This window comes from Bufo bufo, chromosome 5, assembly GCF_905171765.1.
Source record: "Bufo bufo chromosome 5, aBufBuf1.1, whole genome shotgun sequence".
NCBI lineage: Eukaryota > Metazoa > Chordata > Amphibia > Anura > Bufonidae > Bufo > Bufo bufo.
This window is the reverse complement of record NC_053393.1, coordinates 454,830,053-454,842,964: the sequence shown is the minus strand read 5'-3', so window position 1 is coordinate 454,842,964 and position 12,912 is coordinate 454,830,053. Positions and strand designations below refer to the sequence as shown.

General features: G+C 41.6%; 1 protein-coding gene across 2 annotated transcripts in view; it reads right to left on the bottom strand.

The window, feature by feature from the left end:
- HDAC9 (histone deacetylase 9) overlaps window positions 1-12,912 on the bottom strand; it is a 557,952-nt gene that overhangs the window by 401,979 nt on the left and 143,061 nt on the right. The gene's annotated exons all lie outside the window — the stretch shown is intronic.

The following is a 12,912-nucleotide window of genomic DNA, read 5'->3' as shown; positions in this document are numbered from 1 at the left end:
CAGCAGAAGTGTTAGGAGTTGGACCGCCACCAATCTCATATTGATGGTAGGTCATCAATATGATAATCCCAGAAAATCCCTACTTGTCATTCCTGCTTTATGGCTACAAACCTGTAGGAGATATAGTCAGTGTCCCAGGTTTCTTTACCCCTTGGAAACTATCAATGGGTATAGATGTCTAGAAGATAGATCAAGCCCACTCAAACTCATAACTGGATGAAACTCTGCATTAATGGAACCATACAATGGGGGTGTCTAGGGGTCTCATTAAATATAGGAATAGCCCTTTATTGAAATAATGCAAAGTGGCTTATATTTGGGGTTCATAACATTCAAATGAGCTAAGGATTCTCTTAGGGCATGTTTACATGCTGTGGACCATGCACTACAAATCAGTGCTTGTTTTCTTTAGTAACAGGTAAGAGTTTACCAATCTCAAGCAAAAAAAGTACAAATTCAGGGGCTACAAAGAGATAACAGGTAACTAGAACATGGAGACAAGTTCATCTTGCCCCAGGTGGTCTATGTGTTTTCTGTGCTATGATGTAACAAATGTTTCACTGGAAATAGACTTTGTGTACTTCCACCATTTGACTTTATACCCTCCAACACTTTCCTGAACTTCTGACCCTGCAGAGCTATATCACAGTAAATTGTGTTCTCTTCATATTGTTGGTGTTTCATCCAGTTCTAGATGAGATTGGATTTGTCAGGTTTGCGCCTTCATTTTGGCAGATGACAGGACTAATTGTTAAAACTGACAACAAAAAATGAAACAGCCGCTGGGAACTTCGGATGCCTTTGAAAGAAGCAACGTCAATTACAGACTTAATTAGAAGGAGATGGCTGAATGACGGCTAATACTTAGCTGGTATCCACATTTGATGGAAGTAATGTTAATATAAGGTACAGTCGCTTTGATTTTATCTGTTCTGTTTTCTTTAGGGAAAGTAACACTTTAAAGGGCATCTGTCTGCAGATTTGTACCTATGACACTGGCTGACCTGTTACATGTGCGCTTGGCAGCTGAAGGCATATGTGTTGGTCCCATGTTCATATCTGCTTACATGGCTCAAATGAACTTTTAATATATACAAATGAACCTCTAGGAGCAACGGGGGCATTGCCCTTACACCTAGAGGCTCTGCTCTCTCTTCAACTGCTGCCCCCTCGGCACTTCAACCAATTTCATAGGTACAAAACTGCTAACAGATGCCCTTTAAAGTAAATATACATTTTTGGATGCAATTTTTGGGAAATCCTCATGCACATGGCACATCCCACAGCTCTGCATAGTCTACATTATATACAGCCCTATAATGTAAGTTATATGGCGCTGTAATATGGCACCCATAGCAGTGTATAGTGTCCATAGTGGACCTCTATATGTCTTTTATTTATGTTTTTACTTCTTTTTCTGACTTATTTTACATCAATGTAAAACGCACAGGGTGTTCCATCAGGTGCCGTATTATCCCCTGTGACCACTGCACCTGAAAGGCTACATATAATTTTCTGCTGTGAGCATGCCAACATGATCTGAATAGTGGACCAGCACCTATGATACCCAGATGGACATTCTGCCACCGATCAACTAAAGGCAAAGGGCTGAATGAAGAGAGTGAGCAAAAGGCAGTGTATGAATGTATCTGCATATATTTGGTATTGAGAATTGTGTAAGGGAGGGAGAGGTAATAATGAATTTATATCCAGTGCCTATCATGCTGAATAGAGATGAGCAAATTTCAAAAAAATTTGATTCAGCCGGTTAGCCGAACTCTCCGAAAAAATTTGCTTCCGGACTGCAGAGAGCCTGTTTATGGGTGTAGAACACTGTGCCTTGCAGTAACACGCATAGGGAGTGTGCTGGGGTAGTGAAATAATACTGTCAGTCAGTATGACATACAGATGACAGGCGTCGCTATTAGAATCACTGCACACTTCACTTCGGGGCCAAAACTGACCAAATAACTCAAGTATTAACTCAGCCTTACAGGTCGATGTTAGCGCCAAGAAGAAGCGCACTCCTTTTACACCGTCGGCAGCTGATTCCACATAGATGTCTACAGAACCTGTTTATTAAACACTTATACAAGTAGAGCCCCCTGACAGAGTGGAGAGGGTGTCAGCAGTAAGTTTGTGTTGACGTCACTGATTATTTTGCCCTTCCTCTGATCCGTCAGAATAATAACCCACAAAAAACAGATCCTGTCTGTGGAGCATACGCCTTCATTCGGTCAGTATTTGGTCAGTAATCCATCAGTATTGGTAATGCCCAAAAAAACAGAAGTGGATCTAAAACAGAGATGACACGTGAATGGAATATTTGCATGTCTTCTGTGTTTTCTACCCACTCCTGCTTTTGGCTACCAAATCATAAGCCAATTCTGATGCGACCATACAGGCCTTACAGCTACTACACAGACAGGATCCGTTGTGTGTCTCATTTTTCCTTCCTTTTGACCAATCAGAAGAAAGGTCAAATAAATGGTGATTTCAAGAAGGCCAAACAAGGACAATAGCGACCCTGTCATAGAGTGGGGAGGTTGGTAACAGCATGAGAAGTCCACAGAGTGGCCCTATGACAAAGTGGTGAGGTGGAAGAAGCATGATGAGACCACCAAGTGGCACCATGACAGGGTCTGGAGGTGGCAGCAGCATCAGGAGGCCACAGAGTGGCACAATGACAAAGGGTGGAGGTGACAGAAGTAGTATGATTAGGCCACAGAGTGTCACGGTGACATAGTGTGGAGATGGCAGCAACAGCAGCAGCATGATACCACAGAGTGGCAAGGTGAAATAGTGTGGAGATGGCAGCATCAGGAGGTCACAAAGTGGCAAGGTGACATAGTGTGGAGATGGCAGCAACAGGAGGCCACACAGTGGCATGGTGACATAGTGTGGAGATGGCAGCAACACCAGCAGCATGATACCACAGAGTGGCAAGGTGAAATAGTGTGGAGATGGCAGCATCAGGAGGTCACAAAGTGGCATGGTGCCATAGTGTGGACATAGCAGCAGCATGATACCACACAGTGGCATGGTGACATAGTGTACAGATGAAAGATCTGAAGTGATGCATCAAGCATTGGTGGGAGGAAATCCTGGCTGATCCACGCCTGATTCATCTTGACAATAGTAAGGGCCTGGCACTTCTCTGTCTGACATACTTTTAGCTGAACTAAATAAATTAAAAGCAAATTAAAACACCACTAAAAGCGGCAAATATATTTTTCATTTTTTTACTGAGATAGGCAACTAAAGGATTTGAAATTGGCAACGAAACGATTTCAGCGTAAATAACAGCAAAAGTGAACTGCATATATATTTCTCGTATTGGACTAAAATAGGCCACTAAACGATTTCTAAGTAAATAACAGAAAAAGAGAACTGCGAATATTTTTCTCTAGAAATATGACAAGAAACACTTTCAGCGCAAATAACACCAAATGTAAACTGCATCTATTTTTCTCGTATTGTAGTGAAATGTGACAAGAAACACTTTTAGCGCAAATAACAGCAAATATAACTTAATCCACTTGTTCGCGCAGCCGGCATCTCTTCTGTCTTGTTCTGTGAGGAATAGGACCTTTGATGACGTCACTACACTCATCACATGGTCCGTCACATGATCCATCACTATGGTGATGGATCATGTGACGGACCATGTGATGAACGCAGGGACGTCATCAAAGGTCCTATTGCTCACAGATGAAGACAGAAGGAGATGCCGGCTGCGCGAACAAGTGGATTAAGGTGAGTTAAATTATTTTTTATTTTTTTTAACCCCTCCAGCCCTATTTTACTATAACCTTGTTATAAGGGAAAATAATAATGATTGGGTCTCCATCCCGATCGTCTCCCAACCGCGTGTGAAAATCGCACCGCATCCGCACTTGCTTGCGGATGCTTGCGATTTTCACGCAACCCCATTCATTTCTATGGGGCCTGCGTTACGTGAAAAACGCACAAAGAGGAGCATGCTGTGATTTTCACGCAACGAACAAGTGATGCATGAAAATCACGGCTCATGTGCACAGCCCCATAGAAATTAATGAGTCCGGATTCAGTGCGGGTGCAATGCGTTCACCTCACACATTGCACCCGCGTGGAAAACTCGCCCGTGTGAAAGGGGCCTTACTTTTTTCTTTCACCCTCCCTAGTGCCTGCAAACACGTCGGTCCCTGAACAAAGTATGACAGTGAATAGCAGACTCTAAGATGGCCGCCGTATTTATAGTGCTGTGACATCACTGGGCTGGCTGCTGATTAGCTGCATGCATGGCATTATGGGTCATCCCGCCTTCCCAGAGTTCCTTGCCCCATGTCCTCACACGTGTAGCCACAATTTTAGCCACCATTGTAGCCGGCTAGCCGCCATGTTAGGAAAAATTGTGATTCGTTACCACAAAGCAAAAAGAAATTCGCATTCATTCACAATAAAAAAAAAAACGGAAATTCGGAACGAATTCGACTTCGTCTGCTTCGATTTGCTCATCTCTAATGCTGAACTTTAGCAGTCAGTGGTGTAGAGGGGGTCTCATTTGCATTCCTCAGCTTTTGGCACACACTACTTCGGATATTTCGTATTAGTAACACACATAGGCTGCTCCTGATTCATTATGAAATCACTTGTATTAACAATTCTGTGCTGCCTGCAACCCCTTTCCATAAAAGAATGTGTGACATTTCATCCATGGTGACTACTAGAGATGAGCGAATTTTCAAAAGTTTGATTCGGCTGATTCGCCGAATTGTACAAAAAATAAGCTTCATGACGAATTACTTCATCACGAAGCACATTTTTTTGTAAGTAGTGGGTGCAATGATAGTGTCACAGGGAGCCGGCGGTGCACTCTCTATTCGCAGCACCACCGGCATTCCGCACGCATAGCGGAGCGAGGATGCGGGCGGTGTACTCGTCTCCATGGGGACTAGGGAGGGGGCGGCGAGGATCCGGCTGCGCATGCCTCCTAGGCGTGGCCGGCGTCCTCTGTCCCTTAGACAACAAGCAGCAGGAGTGCTGAGCACCAATAATGATGATCAGCACTCGACTATGTTAGGCTGTGTTATGCGAGTCACGTGACGCTGGCCACGTGACTTAGTCTAGGCTATTTAAACTGGCAGCCTGCTGGCCACAGGTTGCCTGTGATTGGTCTTTCTACCTTCACCAGCGTTCCTATTTACCTTGCTATTGTGTTTGGAACTTGGCTTTGTTTCTGACCTAAACCTTGTTACCTCCTTGGAATTGACGTGACCTCTTCGCTTCTGACTTCGGTTTGTTTTGACCTTGCTATTGTGTTTTTCCCTTGTGTACCTGCGTAACCTCCTGGCTTTGACTTTTGCTTCCCTGACTGTTACATATTACTTTAGCACCCTTTAAGCCCCTGCATGTATCTAAGCTAGGGACCGCCGCCAAATTGTACGTTATCAGTTAGGACGGGCCGTGCAAGTAGGTAGGGACAGAGGTGCATGTGGAGATCAGGGCTGTCCTCTTCTCTCCCTATGTGACAGATAGGGAGCTGCGATAGCGCTGCCCCCGTCATTGTACCCCTCAGATGCTGCGTTCATACATGATCACAGCATCTGAGTTTAAAAACAGTGTTAAATTAACGTTAGAATTTTTTTTGATCAAACTTACCGCTTTCATTTGCTCGCGAGGGCAAGGTTACAAGGTTACATCATCACGCCAGCCGACGTGGTGACATCATACATCACCACGCATGGGATTTTGACCGAGATCTTCAATTAAGATGGCGGCTGGCGGCCCATTGCAGGCAAATGGAGGCGGTAAGAATTAATTTTTTTTTTTTTTATACTATTTCAGCTTAAATCGATTCGCTTACACGAAGCACGAGTAAATTCGGCTTCGAGGCGATTCTAATGTATCCTGAAATTCGGATCGAATTCCACTTTTTGGGATTCGATTCGCTCATCTCTAGTGACTACAACCCCCTCCAGACAGGGTCACATGCCAGAAGTAAATGATGGTGCTATGGATGAACCAATACCTAGATAACACTGCTTACTGTTATGTATGGGCAATGCTTTCTGTAAAATTCATTAAAGGGGTTTTCCAGTTTGATTCAGCATCATTTATAATAATCATTTAAAAAAGATAGCTGTAATTTTGGAATGTATTTCTTTTACCTTTATTTCCCCTATCTTCTGTTCTGGACTGTGGTCACATGACCATGTCCGTGCTGCTCTTTCTTATTTCCTGTGATGTTATGTCCATGGGCGCGTCAGTGATACGGGAGTGTCTATGTAACTTGCTTGGTGGGGGGGAGCTATAAACTAGGGGCGGTGTTGGAGGTGTGGCATAGAAAGGAGAAGTACATCATAGGTTTGGTTGGATACAGCAACAGGAAGTGCTACATACAGGATGTATCAAACCAGAGGGATTGGTTTACATGGTGAAAACGGGTCAGGAAAGTCCAAATTGAAAAATAGCATTTGGAAAATGTACAGGAAATAAGCAACTGCATGAGTATATCTGTTAAAAACCATAGTTATTCTAGAAAAGAAGTCTGCACCATCTTGCATCTACAGGGAAGTTTGCAATATGCTGGGGGGCTGTCCATGTGGAGCCTGGTCGTCATTGCTTACTGGAACGACATGTGGTGTATCCTTACCATTGCTAGTCTCTCCAACTATTCTAATTTCTTTAAAGTTACCCTGTGTTTAGCTTTATCTGCCTTAGGGTACTTTCACACTAGCGTTTTTCTTTTCCGGTATTGAGTTCCGTCACAGGGGTTCAATACCAGAAAAAAACTGGTCAGTTTTATCCCCATGCATTCTGAATAGAGCATTCCGTTCAGTTTGCATCAGGATGCATCAGTTCAGTCCCTCTTACATTTTTTGGCCGGAGAAAATACCGCAGCATGCTGCAGTTTTCTCTCCGGCCAAAAATCCTGAAGACTTGCCGGAATGCCGGCATTAATTTCCATTGAAATGCATTAATGCCGGATCCGGCCCCAAGTGTTTTGGCAAAACGGATCCGGTTTTGCGGTCTGCGCATGCGCAGACCTTTAAACATGAGAAATAAATAAATACCGGATCCGTTTTTCCGGATGATAATCGGAAAGACAGATCCGGTATTGCAATGCATTTGTGAGATTGCCGGATTCGGCAGGCAGTTGCGGCGAGTTCTGCCGCAAATGTGAAAGTACCCTTAGCTTATTTAGGCTGATCTTCGGACCCCCTGAAGAACCTAGTTTGGGTGTATAGGGGAAATAATTTTGATGAGTAATTCTAGAAAACCATAGTAATTCCCTCTGCATCTCCCCAAAAAACCTTTAACTCCCTATAAAAATGCACTTTTCTAAAGCAAGATGTATATACTATATACTGAAGCTGGTCTGCTGTATGTGGTATTTTCACAGATTATATAAGGCTGTTTTTTAAACCCCTTAATGTTCAGGCCTAAAATGATGGTGTTATTGATATAATTTTTGTGCTGCAGAAACATTTTTTGGTGTTGCTTGTTTTTTTTTTTTACGCTTTTTATGTTTACCACTAAATATAATATATAAATAAATAACGTGATAAATTAATTAATCTGCGAACAATAAAATGTATTTTAATGGTGGTATTTTGGTGGGAAATGTAAAAAAAAAAAATAATTACATTATGTACAATATTTTTAAAATACCATTATGGGATTACTATTTACAGCTTCTTTATTTCAGATTTATAATATATTACCACATTCCTGTATGCCAATACATTATACTCTGTGTCACTATGACATAGACTGCTGTTTGGGCAATACTAGTATACAGCCTGTTTACAGTATAAACAGCCCTGGGATCAATTATAGACCCTCAGGGATGATGTGGAAGACTCCCTCAAACTTCAGTTGGGTCATTGGGGAACTTCCTCTGACCCCCATCGGTGTAGCTGGAGCCTGTGGTAAGAACCAAGGCAGTTAGTGTGGCGAAACCAACCTCGCCACTGGGTGCTGGAGAAGCCTGGTTGCCAGCCTCTTGCCCCAGGATTATGGGCCCTCTCATCAGCCCATGCTAAACTTAAACCCCATGGCGATTTGACTGTGTTTGTTGCATCTGAGCGCTGTTTGGATATATTGAGCGCTCAGATCCAAGCCATCTGGGGGTATGTTAAATGTCTATATTTACTGTAATGGTTGGGACATTGTATATTTGAATAGTGATGTCTGTCCTTTTGTCCCCACGTGTGTATTGGCGATTTCCCATTGTCCTGAGAGATAATTGAATTACTCCTCGGTTGTCTCCAGGACAGAAGACATTGTTTAAAAATATGTATTCTCCTGCCTGTGATAATTACATCAACCCATTGTGTAAGGTAATTGTATCACAGGCAGAGGGGAGGATTTTGTATGGGAGTGTTTAAACTGTAAAGCTGTAAAGGATTGGCTGCTAGGTCATGTCCTCAGTTCCCAACCAGGTCCACGGGGGTGGTAACCTTGTTGGAAAATGTGTATAAGTCAATGCTTGTGTGTTCAATAAAGAGTTCCCGTTTTACATTCATCATAGAGCCTCGTCTCATGTGTATGGGGATTGCTATACGCTGTATACTCCCCTGGCTAAAACTCCTAGCTCTTGTAAGAGCTGTTCCTGCTCTCTGGATTTAGGAGAGGTTCACCCACTGGAGCCTGGAGCCTTGTTGTAGGTCCAGGGTGGGTAGGAGACGGTGAGACCTCAACCAAGCTTCGGCGGTTTGTGGGGTCTTCAGCGCTTACGGTGTCAAGTGGAGTGCTTGGAGTCCTCGGGAAGTACTAGGAGCATCATTCGACGGAGGTACCCTGTCGGGGTGCCAGGAGATCCGTTACAGTTAGTAACAGCCAGTTCTTATTGCTGGAGAGCTCCATTAGGCTCCATTCAGAAGTCCATAGAATGGATCCGCATCCATTCCGCAATTATCCGGAACGGGTGCGGACCCATTCATTCTCTATGGGGCCGGAAGAGATGCGGAGAGCACACTATGTGCTCTCCACATACTCATTTCCAGAACGTGGCCCTGATCTTCCGTAAAATAGAGCATGTCCTATTCTTGTCGGCAATTGCGGACAAGAATAAGCATTTCTTTGGGGTTGCCGGCTGGGTGTATTGCGGATCCCCAATGCACTACGGACGTCTGAATGGAGCCTTAAGCCGCTCAACTGCAGCAATGCCAAAAGACATTGCTGCAGACTGAGGTCCTGCATCAACTGGCCAAAGACAGTGGGTGGTCAGTAAGGAGTTAACAGACAATGTAGAATTCTTTCTTTCAAACCCTTCAACTAGTGTTCACCCACTTGATAAGCGCTTGAGTGTAATAATAACTGGGGCTTGATGCTTTACCAGCCTGGATTGGCACAAGGACTGCACATTTCTTTCCAAATTGATTATTGTATTGTTCTTGGATGTTCCAGATTATAATTTTTTTTCATTTCTTAAAAATATAAAAGATTTCGTAAGTAATGAATTCCATACACATTCCTTAATCAGCTAAAAAGGTAAAGCATTAAACTTTCCTCTGGCATTATTGGCAGGTGAAATATGCCTTTTTTATGATTTAGTAATAACTCTGAAACGAACTCCCCCAATCTTCACCCCTGCAAACCACCTGCACTTTTTAACAGCCCTGAATCCAGGATACCAGAAACTAATAAAACATTAACCTGCCAATTAACAACTAGGTAAAACTTCAACATTGGACAATATTTTGCTTGCTTTTATGAAGCTGCACACCTACATGAACTGCAAAGCACAACTACCCACGCTGAATTTAGATATTTTGTTATTACAGAAATTCGTCAGAAAAATAAAAAAAATCGATCCTGTATTTTAAGCATCCGTTCTGCTCATTTATGCACATTTGGCATCTGTTTTAGCCATTTCCGCCTGAGATCCGTTATGTTAGACAGAAAAAGGCCTGCATGCATACAGAATACAGGATCCATTTTCTGTTCTTCTGACGGATCAGAATGGAAACATAATTGGTGATGTGAACCCAGCCTTAATCCAATTTTTTTAAGTGGTTATCCCAAGGAGAGTGTCTTGTCTGCTGCAGCTCAGGGGGCGTGTCTCGGCTATCCCAATCACAGCTCAGGAGGCAGTTGAAGGATAACACTGAGCATGTGCGGCCATCTCAGTGAGCAGGTCAAAGAAATAATAAGAAAAGACAAACAGCAGGTGGGGCTTTACAGGTACATGTTATTAAATAGCTCACTGGCTATGCTAAAGTATTCAGATCCAGGTGCTGGTTTGAAAACTGTAGAATATTTTTCATGGGACAACCCTTTTAATAAAAAAATATTTAGGTCCATTAACACAAATTTGAAGATAGTTGCAAATTTCAGTTCAGACTTTTACACCACTTGTGATTATATTTCAAGTTACTGGATAAAACACAATCTGTCTGAGAAAATACAGATTTGTGTGCCTGTAGACAGAGGTGTTGATCGAGAAAGTATATTAAGGTATATCTGTGTACCGACATGCTCGGTAAATATGGGGTGCGGATCCAAAGATTCCAAAAAGTACTTTCCCATCCAGCACTATGGCCTCTTCATTTCTACCTGTTGGAGTTTTGCCAGTGCTATGGGATAGACTGAAAACTTCAGCTGAGTATGTTGACCTGAAAACAGAGTAGGTGTATTATTTGGATGCTTTTAACCCCTTCCAGCAAAAGCCAGTTTGGACCAAATGTGTCACTTTAACAGTAACTTTGGAACGCTTTTACTGATCTAAGCAATTCTAAGACTGTTTTCTTGTGACACTTAGTACTTTATGTTAATGGTGAATTTGCGTTGATATCTAAACTTTATGTATAAAAAAATCCCAAATTTACTGAAAATTTTAGGAAAAATTGAGATTTTTCGCAAAATAGTTATTAACATTACCCATATGTCTATTTTATGTTGGCATCATTTTGTAAATTTCATTTTTTTTTTTAGGATGTTAAAAGGCTTTTAATTTTAATTTTGGCCTTTTTAAGAATTTTATTTTTAGGACCAATTCAGTTCTGAAGTGACTTTGAGGGGCTTTCATAATAGAAACCACCCAAAAAGGGCCACATTTTGGAAAGTACACCCCTCAATTTATTCAAAACTGATGCTAGAAACTTTGTTAACCCTTTAGGTGTTCCACATGGAGGTGAAATTTAAACATGTCATGTTTTTGTGAAGATTTTCCATTTTAATAAATTTTTCTTAACACCAAAACAAAAACCAATATTTATTTCCCAGATTCTGCAGTTTACAGAAACACCCTCATGTGGTCGTAAATTTCTGTATGGGCACACGGCAGGGCGCAGAAGGAAAGGAGCGCCATATGGTTTTTGGATGGCAGATTTTGCTGGAATGGTTTTCAGGTGCCATGTCAAATTTGAAAAGAGGTACCCCTAGAAGGAAAGTGACCCCATTTTGGAAACTACACCACCCAAGGAATTGATTGAGCGGTGAAGTGAATGCTTTGACGTAACAAGCATAAATTTAGAAACACTTGCCTGTGAAAATGAAAAACTACATTTTATTTTCAATAAAATTATGCTTTAGCCCTAAATTTTGACAAGAAGTAACAGGAGAAAAAGCACACCACAGCTTGTTATAAAAAAAAAATTAAATAGGGCAACACTCCATATGTGGTCATAAACTGCTGTTTTGGGCACAGCAGCGTTCAGAAGGGAAGGAGCATTGGGATTTTCTAACATGGAATTTGCTAAAAATTTCTTTTACATGCCATGACATTTTTATTTTTTGTTGACTGAGCTGTGTGAGGGCTTTTTTTTGTAGGATGGGCTGCAGTGTTTATTTCTATCATTTTGTATTACATATTTTTTATCACTTTTTATACCATTTTTAAGGAGGTGAGATGGCCAAAAATTGCAATTCTGTCTGATTTATATATTTTATGCCGTTCCATATGCTATACATGATATGATGATTTTATTCAGTGGTTTGATATGGTTATGGAAATACCAAATTTATAGAGTTTATTTTATGTTTTATTACTTTTTCAGCATAAAATCACTTTAGTATTAAAAATTAATTATATTTTGCATAGCCATATACTAACATCCATAACGTTTTTATTTTTCAACCAATATAACTGTTTTAGGGCTTGTTTATTTCAGATAAGCTGTAGTTTTTATTGGTATCATTTTTTTAAATTACATTTTATAAAAAAAAATTGCCAGGCGAGGTGACAAAAACAGCAATTCCATCATTGTTTTTTTATTTATTTTTCTACGGCGTTCATCACACGGGATTAGTACCATGATCCTTTTATAGATCAGGTTGTTATAACAATACCAATTATGTGTAGTTAATTTTTTTTTCTTTTTTTTTTCAAGATCCAGTGGATTTAAATGATAGTGTACTGCAAATGCACTGTACTGTAAGTATTACACTGACACTAAGCCTGCTGATGGCGGTGGCTCTGTTCTTCTGTTTATTTATAAAAAAAAAAAATGTAATTCTACTTTTAGATTTTTACACTTTTTTATCAAGTTCCATTTGGATCTTCAAGTCTGATTGATGTACAGTGCACTGCAATAATAATCTATTGCAATGCACTGTACTGACACTTGCTGCTGATGGCGGCAGCTCCATTCCTGAGCCACCGCCATCACATACCGGGGGGCCGCACTTGGGACACTGGGAGAATGGAGGCATCTGGGACATGGGGACATAGATGATGGCTGATTTCAGGCTCTGATCTCCATAGTGGATTTTTACACTGCCGCACTCCCATTCTTTAATCTGCATAAACTAACCAATCAACATGATCACCGGCAAAAGACCACTCTGATTGGTCCCTTGCCTGCTTCTCCTGTGTCCCTGCTCTCGGTGAGAGAGGAGACTCCTGGGCTGTAACAATTTATTGTCACGGCTGTGTCATGGTTCAGTGGTAGTGGACCGCGACACTTTAGCCATGCATGCTTGTTG